At 47.2% G+C, this 19,267-nt stretch overlaps 1 long non-coding RNA gene across 1 annotated transcript in view; it reads left to right on the top strand.

Annotated features, from left to right (window-relative positions):
- The window catches only part of LOC141156695 (uncharacterized), a 467,223-nt gene that overhangs the window by 325,114 nt on the left and 122,842 nt on the right, over positions 1–19,267 (top strand). The window contains exon 2 of the long non-coding RNA XR_012247701.1: positions 10,741–10,815. This is a non-coding gene — a long non-coding RNA (uncharacterized lncRNA). The remainder of the gene's footprint in view (positions 1–10,740; positions 10,816–19,267) is intronic.

Genomic DNA, 19,267 nt, shown 5'->3' with positions numbered 1-19,267 from the left:
TGCACCTTTTCACACCCACACATGGGTATACGCTTCCTGATTTTGGCTATTTGCACTTGTCCTCCTCCTTCTCCTCATCCTCCACCACCATATCACCAGGGTGACCGTGGTTCGTGATGCAACACCCACATAATTTTTTTAAAGGGTGTTTAAGATGCACGTAAAAAATTTTTTTTATACAGTATGTTCATGTATACCCCCCAGGGGTAAATGTTTGTCAGCCCATACACTTAGTGCATGGGCATTACAAGTATAGGAGGCCTGCTCCTTTCTAATGGGAACATTTTTTTATGAGGCCCTCCTCCACATCTCTTCCAAGGGTCATTGAAGTGCCTCCCAATTTTTGGTAGCCCTTGCATTCACTGCATAGGCCAACACTATGGGAGACTCCTTTCTAATGGGAATTTGTCATTGCTGTGGCCCTGCTCTATGTGTCTTTAAATTCTTAGTGGGGTTTTTCCTAAAATTGGTCAGACGTTGGACTCACTGCATACCCTATAAATGTATAGCAGACCCTCTCCTTTCTAATGGGAACATGTCGTACCTTGTTACTGTGGCCCTGCTCTGTGTGTCTTTAAATTCTTAGTGGGGTTTTTCCTAAAATTGGTCAGCCATTGGACTCACTGCATACCCTATAACTGTATAGCAGACCCTCTCCTTCCTAAGGGGAACATGTCGTACCTTGTTACTGTGGCCCTGCTCTGTGTGTCTTTCAATTCTTAGTGGGGTTTTTCCAAAATTTTGGCAGCCCTTGCAGTCACAGCATGGGCATTACCACTAGAGGAGACCCGCTCCTTTATAATGGGAACATTTTTTTTTACTGAGACCCTCTTCTTGCGTCCAAATTTTTGGCAGCCCTTGCAGTCACTGGATACGCAATAACAGTATAGGAGACCCACTTGTTAATAATGGGAACAACAAAGCATAGCCGGCTGATGACTCTCTAACAATAGCTAGGGCTGACTGCTGGCCTTTTAAGAATAGTAAGGGCTGTCTGATGTCTCTATAAAAATAGGCTTTATGACTTTCAGAGTCCCTTCATCATAAATAAAACAGGATGTGTCTGATGATGTGTCACACACCACATTGCCAGATAAGGTTGTAAAATGTTAAAATGACATTTCCCGGTAAATGCATTTGTCTTAAAAAATAACGTAAAAAAAACAAAACAATAGGATCTTTCTTTAGTATAAAAAACAGCGTCACCAATTTAACCTCGATGTAATCACATTGTTCAGCTCATGCACCTCCTCCTCCATCTCCGAAATGACCACATCAGTAACAAGCTGACAGCACTGCAGCACTGTCTTGGCCAAACGGCAACAGGCTGTGCTGAAGATAACATGCTTAATTGACAAACCGCCCAGCGCTGCAGAGTTGTTGAAAGCTGTAAAACAGCAGCCTGATCTGTGGCTCTCACTGCTGAACATACAGCCAGGCATGGTCGTGTGTGACAATGGGCGGAACCTGGTGACGGAGAAATGACAGCCGGGGTAGATATGGTTTCCCTCTATGCCAGTCCTTTCACAGAGCTAAAGAATATGGCTGTGGTGAAATACAACTCCCACTGAGAAGCTGTTTCAGATTGAAAAACATTGTGCCCACCAGAGGATTTGATTCTGAGGGCTAACCTTTCTCACCCGCTCAAGAGCCCCATAGCAGCTGCAAAGATAGCGCTATCATGAACTCTCCCCTTAGGTAGAAGCCAAGGCACACCAGAGGAGTCTCTGGTGGGACCATCCAACCCTGCCGAGAAGCAGTCCTGGCTAAGAAAAGTGTGTGGGAAGGTTCCCGGACACTCTACGGCTGTTTTTTTACTGAGGAGGAAACACACGCAAACACGGGGAGAACATACAAAGTCCTTGCAGATGTTGTCCTTGCTGGGATTTGAACCCAGGATCCCAGCACTGCAAGGCTTCAGTGCTAACCACTGATCCAATGTGCTGACGTTCGCCCTCTAATATCTAACAGGCTGGAGAAACTTGCAACTACTGCCACTCTATCTTCAGCTCCTTTGTGAGAAAATGTATTTGGGCAGCCACTCAGTCTACCAAATAAAATTCCTGAGAAGGAAATTGGGGATGGCTTCGCTACTGGAACTGGGGGCAGCGCTAATACCATGGCGTCATACCATAGTTTGCTGGAAATATTCCAGGCTGGTAGGAAGCAAGCAAATTCCCACAGAAAAGTAACAGCAGTAATGGTCAGGCCACATTTCAAGTGCAAGCAGCTTTAGAGGACTCCCTGGGAGAACTGACACGCAGGGTAGATACGGTTTCCCTCTATGCCAGTCCTTTCACCGAGCTAAATACAACTCTCAGCAAAAAAAGTTGTGGACTGGCTCCGTACCGTCCCTGGCCACATTCACCTGTCCACGTGTTTGTGGTTAGGCGGTCCTTCCCAGTAAGTGCACTGGGGAGGGCACAGGTAATGTTGTGGTACCTGGGCTTGTGGAAGGCGGAGACGATACCGGGAAAAATAATGGCAGCTGGGGACCAAGTATGGATACCTGGTCGCCGCGGGCATGAGGTTGTGAAAAGCTTCCACCTCCACGAGCTTAAAAGGCCATATTTCAAGTGCAAAGAGCTGCCCAGAAATCTGGCAGTTTAGTGTTGCGGCCTGTGGGTGGCTGGCTGCATACTTGCACTTGCATTCCAAGTAACAGAAAACTAAGCAGATGGTGGCCTCTATCATCATCATGGCCTCACCTCGGCACTATGAACTCTCCTGAAGGAGAAGCCAGGGCCCGCCGGAGGAGTCTCCGGTTCTCTGGTGGGAGCGTCCAACCCTGCCGAAAAGCAGCCCTGGCTAAGAAAAGTGTGGGGGAAGGTTCCCGGACACTCTATGGCTGCTTTTTTAATGTGGATCGGCCATGCTTATGCATGTTATTTCTCAAAACGCATTACAGATCAGGCCATTGTCCAACTCTGTATTCAAGAAATTAAATGCGCAAAGAAAGATGTGTGTGTGTCAAAGCACCACTGACAAGTGCGAGTTGATGTTGGACAGGCTGCCATTGCTTCTGCAACAAGCTCAATTACAGGACTTCCTGGGAGAAATGACACGCAGGGTAGATACGGTTTCCCTCTATGCCAGTCCTTTCACCGAGCTAAATACAACTCTCAGCAAAAAAAGTTGTGGACTGGCTCCGTACCGTCCCTGGCCACATTCACCTGTCCACGTGTTTGTGGTTAGGTGGTCCTTTCCAGTAAGTGCACTGGGGAGGGCACAGGTAATGTTGTGGGACCCGTGCTTGTGGAAGGCGGAGACGATACCGGGAAAAATAAAGGCGGCTGGGGACCGAGTATGGATACCCGGTCGCCGCCGGCATGAGGTTATGAAAAGCTTCCGCCTCCACGAGCCTAAAAGGCCACATTTCAAGTGCAAGCAGCTGTCAAAAATTTGGCAGTATAGTATTGCAGCACATGATGTCTGTAAGCGACCAGTGATAGCGCCACTCACAGGCATTATCTGCAACACAAGGTATTTACAGAGATACTTATGCCCACATGCTGAATACATTGGGCAACTTAAAAAAAGAACCGGACAACCCCTTTAAGGAACATCCTTTCCAGGGTAATGTCTTGTATATAAGGCAAAATAAATAACCAAAAACAAAAATTCTCCTTCACACCTTGGGCTATGTTCACTCATAGCATTTCTGATGCTTTTTTGCACTTTTGCATTTCTTTCAACGGTTAAAAATACATTCACCGGTAAATGTCATTTTAACATTTTACGTTATCTTGCCATGAGGTGTGTGAGCAGGGCTGGCTTCAGGTTTTTGCGGGCTCCGGGCGAAAGAGTTTCAGTGGGACCCTTTAACACATACCACAATTCATGATGCAAAGATACAGCAGAGAAATACCTATATAGTACAATGCCAAAGATTTCACTTACTTCTTACATTACATGAGTGATATCTATTGTAATGCAGGATGGCCCCATATAGATTTTCCATGCAGGATGGGCCCCATAGAGATGTTCCATGATGGATGGACCCCATACAGATGTTCCATGAAGGATGGGCGCCACACAGATTTTGCATGAAGGATGGGCCCCATATAAATGCTCCCTAGATAATGGGCTTTTATAATGCCCCATGCCTCCATACATAAAAAAATAAAAAAAACCAAATACTCACCTCACCTCTCCTCTCCGGGCTGCCACCACTGCTCTGCTCCACTCCGGACTCCTCAGCGTCACCGTCTTCCCGCTCTCTGCTGCACTATGACTGCTTAGCAGAGGGCGCGGTGGAAAGATGTCATCACGCACTCTGACCTGAGATGTCACAGTCAGGAGACGTGAAAGACACCGGAGCTGCGGAGGAACAGAAGAGGTAAGTATTGTGCTGGGGCCCTGAGCAAGCGGGGGAAGCCTAGTCGCGGGTGCTGGCTCCGGACTTCACCGCTCACAGGCCACATAGCGCACCAGGGTACCCGACGGCGAGTGGGCCCCCCCACCTTCTCAGGGCCCCGGTACTTGCCCGGGTGCGCCTGGTACTGACGCCGGCCCTGTGTGTGAGACATCACCAGAGACATCACCTATAGTGAGACTGCAAAGGCTGCCAAAATTTGGGAAAAACCCCAATAACAATTTAAAGACACATAGAGCTGGGCCTCAGTAACGACATGTTTTCATTAGAAAAGAGAGGGTCTATTACACAGTTATTGGGTATGCACTGAGTCCAACGGCTGCCAAAATTTAGGAAAAACCCCACTAACAATTTAAAGACACATAGAGCTGGGCCACAGTAATGAGTACGTCATGTTCCCATTAGATAGGAGAGGGTCTGCTATACAGTTATAGGGTATGCAGTGAGTCCAACGGATGCCAAAATTTAGGAAAAACCCCACTAACAATTTAAAGACACATAGAGCTGGGCCACAGTAATGACATGTTCCCATTAGAAAGGAGAGGGTCTGCTATACAGTGATAGGGTATGCAGTGAGTCCAACGGCTGCCAAAATGTAGGAAAAACCCCACTAACAATTTAAAGACACATAGAACTGGGCCACAGTAACGACATGTTCCCATTAGAAAGGAGAGGGTCTGCTATACAGTTATAGGGTATGCAGTGAGTACAACGGCTGCCAAAATTTAGGAAATACCCCACTAACAATTTACAGACACATAGAGCTGGGCCACAGTAACGACATGTTCCCATTAGAAAACAGTGAGTCTCCCATACTGTTCTTGAGTATGCAGTGACTGCAACGGCTGTCAAAAATTTGGAGGAACTCCTATAGCCCTTGCAAGACACGTAGAGGTCGGAGGGCCTCCTGAAAACAATCTTCTGATTATTAGTAAGTGGTTCTCCCATACTGTTTGTCTATGCAGTGAATGCAACGGCTGCCAAAAAATTGTAGGCACTCCAATGCCCCTTGCAAGAGACGTAGATATGGTGATATGGTAGCATTTTCAGTTGACAGGCGGATGCACCTATTGGTTATAATTCTACCAGCGGCACTAAAAACCCGCTCTGACAAAACGCTAGCGGCAGGGCAGGCCAGGACCTCCATGGCGTAGAGAGACAGTTCATGCCACATGTCCTGCTTGGATACCCAATAATTAGTGATGAGCGAGCACTAAAATGCTCGGGTACTCGTTGCTCGGGTCGAGCAAATTGGAATGCTCGAGTGCTCGGTCCAAGTAACAATCCCAATGTAAGTCTATGGTAAACTCGAGCATTTTTCCTGCGGCTCCACCCGGAGGGCCTAAAAATTGCTCAAATGACATGGGAACAGCATGGGGAAGACCCTTGGAAGCATTTCTGACTCCCAGGTCACTGCTGAATATAGTGATAATCTCCTGCTAATAAAAACACAGACCAGTAAGTGACACATCCCAGTAATTAGGGTCTCCTACATCATGGTGCGCTCTGATTACATAGCAAAACCTGATGACAGATTCCCTTTAAATTCGGATGGTGGTATGCTTTGACTGTTGCAGGGAGAGGCGGTAAGACACACCCTGTGATTAAAGGACATACTGTTTGTTCGAGACCTTACAATTAAGAAACACTTATTTTCCTCTACAGAAGATCCGGATTAAGTCAACAAAAACCTTTTGGAAAATGAATTCAAAAACAAGAACTTTTGTGAACAGAATAGTTATTTTTGTCTTTTGGATCTGAATTGTTCCTCTGCACCGCCTCAAGTAAAATATATAATTGACTCTTTTCAGACAAAAACCCCCCCTTTTCTACCCAATACAAACTAGAACAGACAATATGGAAAGTTTCCAGGAGAACATTGAACACGACCTGAAAGCCTTAGTTTCTGCCATGGTTTCCAAATCTCGTCAGTTTAATTTAACAATGTCAAAACAGATCACTTTCAATGATCTCCGTACACGACAAGATATAGTAATAAAAATGTCAGATAAGGGGGGATCAGTGGTTGCTATGAACGAAAAAGATTGTGTTCACTCTGTTGAAACCATGTTGTTAGATACTAATTTTTCTTCTCACCCATGAGCCTACTGTTACCTATATGCAAGAATGTAACAATATTGTCCAAGAGGGTTTTTCCATGGGGCTATTCTTGAAAAAACAAAAGGAATATCTGACCGTACATGATCCTACTATACCAATAATACATGCCCTACCTAAGACCCACAAAAACTTAAATCACCCACCAATGCGTCCTATAGTCTCGGGCGTAGGGTCCATAGGGGATCCTGTAGAATGTAAGCACGCAAGTGCAGGGTCTATAAGACTTAAGATGCAATATGGCACCTTGGCAAAGACCATTTCTGTTCTCCCTCTACAATAACAAACAGGTCATGCTGGAGAAACTTGCACCTACTGCCACTCAGTGTTCTCAGCTTCTTTGTGAGAAACTAATGTTTGGGCAACCAGTCTACGGAATAAAATTCCTGAGGTATGGAAATTGTGGATGGCTTCGCTTCTGGTACTTGGTGCTAATACCAACCATGGCATGCCATTCACTGGATATTCCTGGCTGGTTGGAGACAAGGCCATTCCCACAGAAAAGTACTAGCTAAGGAGATGGTGGCCTCTATCATCAAGAAGGAGTTTGCTCATTGTCTAGTAGTCTGGTTTTTATACTAAAGATCCTAATTTTCATAGTTTTAAGTGACCACATAAAGACCGTGGATTCTGCAGCAGGTTGAGGATGCGAGCCATGCAAGGCACGTGTGTGAAGTTTCCCCAGTGTAGGGCCGCCACCAAGTTTGCACCGTTATCGCACACGGCCTTCCCTTGCTCCTGGTTCAGTGGAGACAGCCATTGCTCAAACTCGGCCTGGAGAGCTGTCCACAACTCTTCAGCTGTATGACTGCGATCTCCAATGCATATTAATTTTAACACTCCCTGATTGCGGTGAGCCCTGGCTGCGCAGTATGGAGGTGGGGGGGGATTCTCTCTGCACTGTTGAAACATGTGTCTCATTAAGGAAGAGGTTGAGAGCGCAGGTGGAGGCCCCAGAGTAGGTAGAGGAGGCATAAGCACTAGAGGATGTGTTAAGATACAGAGGTTTGTCCCACAAGCCTTGGGGATTACAACACTTGACACTCTAGTGACACCTTGGTGTTTAGTGGTTTAGTTCTCCTTCCCCTGGTGTGGAGTAGTTTAGTTCTAAAACCCTAGCTGTTTAGTAGGTTAGTTTTCCAACCCCTGTTGTCTTATTAGTTCAGTTCTCCAACCCCTGTTTTCTATTAGTTTAGCTTTCCATGTTCTGGTGTGCATTTGTTTCATTCTCCAACCTTAGCTGTTTAGTAGTTTAATTCTCCAACCTCTGTAGTCTATTGGTTTGGTTCTCCATCTTCTGGTGTGTAGTAGTTTAGTCATCCCCTGGTGTGTAGTAGTTTAGTTCTCCAACCCTAGCTGTTTAGTAGCTTGGTTTTCCAACCCCTGTTGTATATTAGTTTAGTTGTCCATGTTCTGATGTGTATTTATTTCGTTCTCCAACCCATCCATGCCCACCCCCAGAGATTAACATCTGGTGATGAGGATTTGGATTCTTCTCGGACCCTACTTCATCCGGGCCGAGATCAACTGAAAAAAAATTTGGGCATCACTACACATGCTTTCCCCCTCTTGAGTCTGTGAAGCTTTGGATCAAACCTCTGATGCCTCGGAATAGAATTGTGAAAAGAAGAGTAATTGAGGTGCCACCTCTGAGGAGTGTATTGTGTGTGATGTTAAGGTGGAGGAAGAGGAGCAGAGACCACTTGATGCAGCGCTGGTCATCTACTGGAGCACATGTTCTTCCTGGCCCTCATCTACAAGGTGTACCGCTGTGCGGTTGCCAAAGAAAGGATGTGGAGTCCAGTAACAGAAGTTTTCAAATTGCTGCACAATTGCTCACAATTGCAGCAGCAAAACAAACCTACTTCTCATCTCTCATATCATACGTGTCTCACAACCCTAAACAGCTATTCAGTACTTTAAAGTCTGTCCTCTGTCCACCAGCTCTCCCTCCATCTCCTCTCATCTCAGCTGAAGACTTAGCCTCATTCTTCAAGCAGAAGATTGCAACGTAGGGTAAAGCTTTTGCTTAAAGTCCCAACAGCCCCTCCTCATAACTACTCAACTCTCCTCCTCCAAAACCAGCTTCTCTGCCATCACGGAAGATCATCTTTACTCTCCAAATCACATCTCACCACCTGTGAACTTGACCCAATACTGTCCCACCGTATTCCAAACCGTACCACAGTCTTCATCCCAAGCTTAACCCTCCTCTTCAACCTGTCACTAACAACTGGTGTCTTCCCCTCATGATTCAAACATACCTCATTCACACTTATCCTCAAAAAGCCCTCTCTTGACCCATCCTATGTCTAGCTATCATCCCATCTCATTTCTCCCCTATGCCTCTAAACTGCTGGATCAACAGGTCCATTTTGAACTGTCCTCCCAACTCTCCTCCTGCTCCTTCTGTGACCCCTTACAGTCTGGCTTCCAACTGTACCATTCCACTGAAAAGTCACCAACGACCTACTACCTGCCAAATCCAAGCAACACTACTCTGTCCTCCTCTTACACCTGTCATCTGCCTTCGACACAGTAGACCATTCCCTCTTACTACAGACTCTTATTTCTCGGCATCACAGACCTGGCCCTATCTTAGATCTTTTCATATCTAACCAACAGGACATTCAGTCTCTCCCACTCGCACACCACCTCCTCATCTCGCACCCTATGTGTCGGTGTCCCCCAAGGTTCAGTTCTAGGACCCCTGCTCTTCTCCATCTACACCTTCAGCCTGGGACAGCTCATAGTCTCACGGCTTTCAGTATTACCTCTATGCTGAAGACATACTGATCTACCTCTCTGGACCTGATATCATCTCCTTACTAACCAGAATCCCACAATGTGGGACACAATGTGTCTTCTCTGCTAGATTTGTAAAACTTAACATGGATAAAACCGAATTCATCATCTTTCCACCATCTCATTCATCCCCCCATCTGACCTATCCATCAAAGTGAATGGCTGCCCACTCTCCCCAGTCCCGTAAGCTTGACTCTGATCTGTCCTTCAAACGTCAGATCTAAGCCCTTTCTACTTGCTGCTGACTCCAACTTCAAAATATCTTGGGGATCTGAACATTCCTCAATCATGAATCTAAAAAAAACACCAGTGCACGCCCTCATCATCTCCCACCTCAACTACTGCAAGCTCCTGCTCTGTGGCTTCCCTTCTATAACTCTCACACCCCTCCAATCTATCCTAAACTGTGCTGGTCAATTAATCCACCCGTTCACCCCGCTATTACCAGGCTTCTCCCTTCTGTCAATCCTTGCGCTGGCTGCCTGTTGCCCAGAGACTCCAGGTGAAAAGCCTAACTTTGGCATACCAAGCCATCGAATACCATACAATACCTGCTCCATACATGTGTGACCTAGTTTCCCTGTACTACTTACCTGCACGCAACCTCCCATTCTTCCAAGATCTCCTTCTCCACTTCCCTCTTATCTCTTCTTGCCACAATCGCATTCAAGATTTTTCCTGTGCATCTCCTCTACTGTGTAACTCTGTACCCCAACACATCAGACTCTCGCCTACTGTGGAAACCTTGAGAAGAAAGCTGAAGACTCACTTCTTCTGACAAGAGTACAATCTGTGGTAACCCTTTCTCCACCATACCGCTGCGTGACTAGCTGTACCCTGACTTACTGTATCCTCACCCATCCCTTGTAGATTGTCTGTGCGCCCTTGCGGGCAGGGTCCTCTCTCCTGTTGTCCCAGTCGGTGACCCCTTTTCACATGTCAAGCGCCACAGAATAAATGTTGCTGTAATAATAATAATAATAATTATAGTACTTGTACTCTGGGTCATTTGATGGCACTTTCCTGGTGTCTACTCATAATCAGATGTGTTTTGGCAGCTTTTGGCCCTGTCTGAGGTTGTTGCACATGCATTTGTTTTGGCCCCCCATTGAATGTTATGGCGTTCGTTAATATTCGGTGAATATTCAACTAATAAACCAGTAGCACACCTTGAGAGAGGAATCCGCCCCACCAAGGACAGGAAACCGTCTGAAAAAAAAGGGCGGAACCTCTCTCTCGCTTCAGTTGATTACAGAGCATTGAGAGGACCTCCAAAAAAGGTTAGACAATTAACCAACACCTACATTATACATAAGCACCCAAACAGTGCACACCCAAAGGCGTGGGGAAAAAAAGGGGGGGGGGATACGGGTGCTGTCATGGGTTCTGGAAAAAACAGCTACCAGTAAGTAACCTTGATGTTTTCCTTTCTTCCATGACAGCACACCTTGAGAGAATTTTGGAGAACTTGAGCAGCCTAGGGAGGGACCACCGCCTGAAGTGCCCTGCTCCCAAAGGTAAGGTCAATAGAGGAGGACAGATCCAACCTATAGTGCTTGTAAAAGGTGGATGGTGCAGATCAAGTAGCAGCTTTACATATCTGATCAATAGAAACGTCTGTTCTCTCCGCCCAGGAGGTTGCCACGGCTCTGGTGGAGTGAGCCTTGATGCCATCCGGGGCCGGAACTCCTGTAGATATATTGGCTAAACTAATGGCCTCCCTAAGCCACCAGGCAATAGTACCTTTTGATACCCTATGACCTTTCCTATTCCCCTGAAAGGCTAGAAACAAGGAATGATCCATCCTCCACTGACTAGTCATGTCTATGTACTGTAACAAAGACCTCCTAACATCAAGATTATGAAACCTAGATTCCCCAGGGTTTTTTGGATTACTGCAAAATGAAGGCAACACAATCTACTGATTACAGTGGAATCTGGACACTAACTTAGGGATGTATGAGGGGTCTGGACAATCCTGTCATCATAAATTTGGGTATACGGAGGATTAACTGAAAGTGCCTGCAGGTCACTCACCCTACGGGCTGAAGTTAAGGCCACCAAGAGAATAGTTTTAAGGGTGAGGATATTTGGAGAGATAACCGGCAGGGGTTCAAATGGGTTGTCATTGAGAGCTTTCAGAACCAAATTTAGGTCCCAGGGAGGAATTCTGGGAGTCCGAACTGGTCTGGACCTAGCTCAGAATTTAATGAACCTAGAAACCCCATATGTTCCCTGCCAGGTTGTAATTAAATAATGCCCCCAGAGCAGACACCTGAACTTTCAGTGTTCCGGTGGCCAACCCCAAATCATATAATTTTTGCAGGAATTCCAAGACATCCTTAATTGGAGGTTTATTCAATAACAGGGCTCTTATAAAATTCAGGAACTTCCCCAAAATTCTACCGTAAATTTTAGTTGTTATGGGTTTTCTACTACGCAGTAGGGTAGTAATGCCCTCTTAAATTCCACGCCTCAAGATGGAACCCTTTGACTTGCGCGTGGAATACTGGCCCCTGACTGAGAAGGTCCAGCCTTTCCGGCAGGATCCAGGGATCCGATATCGACATCAATCGGAGCAGGGAAAATCAGGGTCTTTTGGGCCAGAAGGGGGCTATCAGAATTATTCTCATCCGATCATCCCGTATCTTTGTCACGACAGCCGGAACCATCACTATTGGGGGAAACGCATAGGTTTTTTTGAATTTCCACGGAATTTGGAGGGCGTCTACTGTGAAAGGATTTTCTGTTGGGTCTAGTGAACAGAATTTCTCCACCTTCTTGTTGGCCCTGTGGGCGAACAGATCTATGTCTGGTAAACCCCACAGCAGGACAATCTGCTGGAAAACTACCGGGTTTAGGGCCCACTCCCCTTGTTCTAACGTATGGCGACTAAGAAAATCTGCTTTTGTGTTCTCTACCCCACTTATGTAGAGAGCACTGAGGGATGGGAGATGCTGCTCTGCTAGCTGCAGGATCCTGTTCACCAATACCATCAGTGAGTGTGATCTTGTTCCTCCCTGGTGATTTATGTATGCCACCGTTGTCCGATTGTCTGTCCTGACCTGAACGTGGTGACCCTGAATGTGGGGGGGGGAGCCTATCAGGGATTTCTCTGTAGGGGATCGGACTTTAATGGACATTGAATACACTGTGACTTTAAGGCATCGTGCTCCCCTCTGAGTCTTGTGTTTGGACTAGTCGCCTCCCCCTGCTGTGGTTGGTATGTGCTGAGAGAAAAGAACCAGGAAGTAGATACCTCGTGTGTGTCTGTGTGTCTGAGGTAACTGAGAGAGACTCATGCAGAGTTCTGATCAACAGAGACTATAAAGAAGACACTGTTACTCTATGGAAAGAGAATATTACAGACTATAGCAAGTTTTGCTGTTTGGGACTGTGTCAAGTAGAAGTGAAATTTATCCTTTTCCTGAAGAATGTTTTCCCTGGAGATTAAGGACTTGAGATAACACAACACAACGTGTCAGCCATTTCTGTGAGAGTGAAACAAGGATTGCCTGCTGTCTGCAAGAAAGAGATCCCGTATACAAGTAATGGACTCAACTGAATTCATCTGGCTCTTTTACAACCGGAACAAGCGGCGGCCGCCATCTGCGCCTGCTCTGTGCAACTGTGAGTGACCCATCAGCGTGAACTGGTAGGCTTTAGCGTAGTTTGCTGTAGCTAGGATGCTGTAGCAGCGTGGCCCGACTAGCGTAAAGCAAGATAGAAAATTAGTGTGACATGCACAAGTAGCGTAGTTGCTTTAAAAGCATCCAGCAACTATTAGAAGTAACGCAAGCACAGGAGACAGGAAGTGATGTGCTCCAGAAGCATCCAGCAACTAGAGGGGTTAACACAGTCACAGGAGACAGGGAAGGTTTTAGCAGAGCCCCAGGGGGATTGTGGTGAAGTTGTTTACTGTCTGGCTGGAGCCGAAGAGAAAGGTGGTGTGTGTTCAGTATCTCACAGAAGCACCCCTGCAAGAAAAGGATTCAAGTCAGGAGTGAAGAGAAGCACAGGTCAGGTAGAGTTTCGGAACTAGCAGTGCAGAGTATTGTCAGGCAGAAAGATAAGGACTGGAAGAAATGGTGTCACAGGGATCATCTCCCTCAGCAAACCCTCCCCCCTCCTCCTTCTCACTGTGTTGTAAAGAATGCTGTGTTCATTAATGTGCATTTGCATTAGAACTGTGCTGTCCTGTATAGTGTTGAGCCACCCCCGTAGTGTTCGAGTTCGCCGAACTGTTCGTCGAACACCTGTGTGTTCGCCGAACACCTTCGAACACCGTTAAAACCAATGGCAGGCAAACAAAAACACATAGAAACACATAGAAAACACCTTCAAAGGTGTCCAAAAGCTGACAAACTGCTCAGAAGACACAACTAACACATGGAAAAGTGACAAGTACATATAGTCATGCGAAAAGAAAAGAGGTGGAGCAGTAAAAGGAGGGGGAGACACAGATATAGGCATGTCATGCCCTTCTAAAATCCAAAAAGTGAGAAGCCGACACGGCCAGTCCGCTGCTGCCCGTGCCACCTCCATGTTGCCGGGTTTGTGCCAGAGCCGCGGTGAACCCTGATGGCCAGCCCCCCTCTCCCAATACTGGTGCCTGTCCGCTGGTGGGTCGAGCGAGCCCCCCTGTGGTGGAGGCAGCTCTAAGCTTTTTAATTTAAATTGTCTCTCTAATTTGAATGAATACACTTTAAATCCATTTACAAGGATCTATTGGAGGGCAAGTCTCATGCCAGCAGCCGCGTAATTCCAGCTCCAGTAGCGTCCACTAAAGCTGCTGCAGTTAAAAAGCTTTTATAAGGATCGAGCTCGGCTGTCCACCGCAAGGCATCCTACTGCCAGTCCCAGCCCCTATGCCTTGGGGTGCCTCCTGATGCTCTTCACTGAGTATCCCATGGTCCCGAAGCATTTCCTTTGAAAAAATTAAGTGTCTAAACTACAGGTGGTGTAGCTTGCTTAACAGCCGGGATAATCCGCTGACTAGCAGACACTGCTACTAGGCACAAAGTATTTCCTGGGCTAGATGCAGTTAAAAATTTGTAATTAGATACTCTCGTTGGATGCTGAGAAAGCATTCCATAGAGTCTCCTGGCACGCCATATATGATTCTCTTAAAAAGCTTGGGGTAGGGGTCTAGGGGACCCTTTTATAGCCAAAATCACGGCCCTGTATCGCAATACGTCACCTAGGCTGAAGATAAATGGAACTGTAGCACCCTGAGGGCTCGGTTGCTACAGACGTATTGCACCTCACCCAGAGGTGTGATATCTCACTCTCAGGTAAGGATGGAGTGTGGATCAGGACCCGACACCTGCATGCATTACACCACATTGCCGTGGGGCAGGGCGACCAATATGCCCCTGAGATGGGCACGACAGTCCCTGTCCCTGGCTGGAGTGGGGGGAGGGAACACTGAGGAAGGGGAACCCTGTAGTGCAGGAGCAGGGAGGAAGCAGTTCCTGGGTGCATTGAGAAGGGAGTATAAAAGGTGGGCACCATCTTAGTTCAGTGCAGAGAAGTCTGAGCAGAAGTGGCAGGGAGCAGGGGCTCTGCATGAGCTCTGCTCCGGAGGCGGGCCTAGTAACAGAGGCCCAGGCCTGGAAGAGGGAGAAGGAAGGAAGAGGAGCGGAGAAGGCTCCAGGAACGAGGAATGAAGGGATCCCAGGGGTGCGGACGGGCGAGTCGCCACCGCACGCCCGAATCCACCTGCGTGGAGGGGTCAGGCCAAAGGGCGAGACCGGTCCCCGAACTAGTGGAGGCAGGAAACGACCCTCAGCTAGAAACCGGAGGCTCTGACATTTTATGTGGCGCAGCCCCTCGCTACACCCGCTAGGAAGGCACCACATAGGGTCAGGGAAACTGGCGCCAAGTTTACCAAGAGGAGGCCCGAGGCAGCCAGACAGAAGGGTTGGTAAGAAAGGCCAGACAAAGGACACACAAAGGGGGTCCTGTGAAGTGCTCCAAAGTTATCTGGGAGTTGTCTGAGCCCCTCACCTGGTGAGCACAGTACGACGTGGGCAGCCGTTACCTGCAGACGTGGTCTGGATAATAAGAACTGTGAGTAAAGGCCCTGGACTGCATCACTGACTCCGTGTCGTTACTGCTGCTGCCCTGCACCATCACCCCCATCCTCCGCATACACTGCCCTGAGGCTATACTCCTCCCGTGGGGAGTTATGCTACGCTCTGCTGCACCCACAACACCAGCCTCAGCGGTCTGCCCTGTAGCGGCGGTTCACTCTGACCGCAATCCACGGGTGGCGTAGTCGGACATTTAAACATCAAAACCACATAAATAGTTCCGCCACTGGTTTGACCGCCCTGAGCCACGGAACCGGGTCGCCGCCACGAAGACTACAACCACCAGCATCCACCAAAAAGGGTCCGGCTCCGGGTGTCCCAAGGCCCAGGGGGTGCGTCAGAACATTTTCATCACCTTTCACAATCACCAATGGGACAAGGCAGGGATGTCCTCTGTCCCCTCTCTTATACATCCTAGTGACGGAGCACCTGCTCTCATCAATTCGCCATAACCCCAATATTAGGTGGATTGAGGTGGGAGGCACCGAGTACAAGTGCTCTCTATTTGCTGATGATGTCCTAGTATATATCACTCAATCACATATATCCATCCATGCTGTTATGGCTGAAATAGATCACTTTGTTACATGGTAAAATTTTAAAATCAATGCAGCGAAGTCTGAGGCCCTCGATGTCTCCCTCCCCAGATCCATATAGGATTCCATCCAGTCCAACTTTCCCTTTGCCTGGCCCTCACAGGGTATCAAATACTTAGGAATTCCTATTCATAGAGACCTCTCCCATCTATGTTATCTTAATTTTGGGCCCTTTATTGAACAATTCCATACAGACCACGGTTGGCAAGTTAGAACTGTAAGATTCACTACGTGAACCGCTGGTGTTTTGTGGAAAAGCACATGTACACCGCGTTCCAAATTATTATGCAAAAAGTGTTTAGGAGTGATAAGGGAAGAATTTGTTTGTTTGTCAGTTAAACTCATTGATGGTGATGTGTGTCAGGGCTCTTTATATCACTGTAAGCAATTGCAGACACCTGTGCTAATTAGTTTGGCAGGTGTGTCCAATGAAAGGCAAGACTACTTAAGAAGGCTCTCTCACATTATTAAGCAGCCTACATTTTCTGCCAAAATGGGAAAGAAAAAGGATGTGTCGGCTGCTGAGAAGCAACAAATTGTGGAGTGTTTAGGTCAAGGCATGACTACAATCAACATTGTGCGATGATCAGGATGAAGTGTCTTGGCAATCAAGAAGTATGTAGCTGATTCACAGTACACACGTGTGCGTGCTGATAAGGGCAAATTGAGGACTCTTTCCTACAGGCAATTACGTCAGGTTGAAAGAGCAGCGGCAAAAAAGCCTTGTCATAGCAGCAGACAAGTTTTTGAAGCTGCTTGTGCCTCCAACGTCCCCCGAACAACAAGATGCAGGGTCCTTCAGAGGTTTGCAGCTGTGCATACGCCATCCTGTCGACCTCCTCTATCCACTTCACACAAGCAGAAACGGCTCCAGTGGGCCAAACATTACATGAAGACTGATTTCAAAACTGTTTTGTTCACGGATGAGTGCCGTGCAGCGCTCGATGGTCCAGATGGATGGAGTGGAGGATGGCTGGTTGATGGACACCCCACGCAAACACGGCTACAGCGCCAACAAGGAGGAGGTGGAGTAATGTTTTGGGCTGGAATCATGGGGAGAGAGATTGTCGGCCCCTTTAGGATCCCTGAAGGCGCTAAAGATGAACTCCATAATGTATGTGGATTTTCTCAAACAGCACTTCCTGCCATGGTTCAAGAAGAAGAACCGTGTATTTCACAGCAAGATCATTTTTCTGCATGATAATGCACCATCTCATGCTGCACATAAAACATCTGCATCTCTGGCTGATATGGGCATAAAAGGGGACAAACTTATGGTGTGACCCCCATGCTCCCCTGACCTCTACCCCATTCAGAACCTTTGGAGCATCATTAAAAGGAGTGTCTATGATGGCGGGAGGCAGTTCACATCTAAGCAACAGCTCTGGGAGGGTATTCTGTCCTCATGCAAAACAATTGAAGCAGAAACCATCCAAAACCTGACAAATTCAATGGACGAGAGAGTTCAGAAGCTCCTTTCGAACAAGGGGTCCTATGTGCAAATGTAACATCACCTAGAATAAAGTTTTGAGTTGAAAACTGTTTGATTTCAGTTTCTAACAACCTGCTAATGCTTATAATTTCAAAAATGACCATTTTTTTGGTCTTTATTAAAATGAAAAGGTTGATCGAAAAGTTTGGGGGATCTAAGAGTGTGGCAACCCAGTAGTCATGATTACTTCGAATTCTGACAATATGAGGGTCATGCTGCAGGTAGTGCAGCAAGAAGGCACTTATGTGTCTTGCGCATCTCGGAGCCCCAAAATTATTTTCCGGGCTAGATGCAGCTAAAAATTATTTTTAATTTTAAATCTGGTGGAGCTTATTATAGATGGCCTAATAGGATCAGTGCTGCACACTGCTACAAAGCCCAAATTATTTTCCAGTCAAGATACAGATAAACATGATTAGTAATTTGAAAGCTTAAAACGTTTGGTAGGGTGATTTTAACCAATCATCAAGCTTTTACTCTCCCCAGGATGACACAGGGGTAGAAAAGTCGTTTCGGATCCATGATTTGTTCATCTTTATGAACGTGAGTCTGTCTACATTATCAGTGGAGAGCCGCGTGCGCTTATCTGTCAGCACACCACCAGCAGCGCTGAACACACGTTCAGACAGAACGCTGGCTGCGGGGCATGACAAGATCTCCAAGGCGTAAGTGGCTAGCTCCGGCCATTTATCCAGATTGGAAGCCCAAAAAGAGCAAGGGTCCAGTGACACAGTCGTGGCTTCAATGTTTACTTGGAGATACTCCTGTACCATCGTCTCTAGGCGTTGACTATGTGTCAGACTTCTTGTCTCCTGTGGCCTTGCAAAGGATGGGCTAAAAAAGTGGTGAAATAATTCCGCAAAATTGATGTTACCAGCAGATACTGTGGTTCTGTTACGGTTTGAGTGCTGAACACTTGACGGTCCCACGGTTGGCAAGTTGGAACTGTGAGATTCACTACGTGCACCACTGGTATTTTGTGGAAAAGCACATGTAAGATTCTGCAACAGTCTCTGCTGATACTCCTGCATGCGTGCATCCCTTTCTATGGCAGGAATAATTTCTGCAAATTTACTTTTGTACCGGGGATCTAACAGTGTGGCAACCCAGTAGTCAGGATTATTTCTAATTCTCACAATTCGAGGGTCATGTTGCAGGTAGTGCAGCAAGAAGGCACTCGTGTGTTGCGCATCCAGGAGCACCAAGTCCCTGTTGTGTTGGTGGCGAGGTAACAATCATGCTTCCTTCCTCTGTCCTCTCCCCCCAACCTCGCACAACAGAAATGTGATCAAGGTCTCCCTCATCTGATGAGTCTTCCATCAGTTCGTCCTCCACTTCTTCCTGGGCTCCTGCACCTTCCTCACTAGTTTGGCTGCTACCATGCGCCCTGGTAAAACCATCTCCCCCACCCTCACATGCCTGCCGCCTTGGTGCTGCCGACCTTCTGGACCTTGCAGATGTTAGCCCTTCCGCATACAACTCCTCCTCCTCTACTTCCTCCACCTCCTCTTGTGCCACCACCTGACTCCGAATTCTGTTTAACATGTGCTCCAGCATGTAAATCACCGGAATAGTCATGCTGATAATGGCATCGCCAGCACTAAACATCTTCGTCGCCATTTCAAAACTGTGCAGAAGGGTGCATAGGTCCCTGATCTGAGACCAATCCTCCAGCGTGATTTGCCCCACCTCTGAATCTCGTTGGCCCAGGCTATACGTCAGAACGTATTGCACCAGGGCTTGTCGGTGCTGCCACAGTCGCTGCAACATGTGCAGAGTTGAATTC

This window comes from Phyllobates terribilis, unplaced genomic scaffold (assembly GCF_046119375.1).
Source record: "Phyllobates terribilis strain yellow unplaced genomic scaffold, ASM4611937v1 Scaffold_1__5_contigs__length_1240528914, whole genome shotgun sequence".
Lineage (NCBI taxonomy): Eukaryota > Metazoa > Chordata > Amphibia > Anura > Dendrobatidae > Phyllobates > Phyllobates terribilis.
Note: the sequence above shows the minus strand (reverse complement) of the source record. Positions and strands in the feature narration are given on the sequence as shown.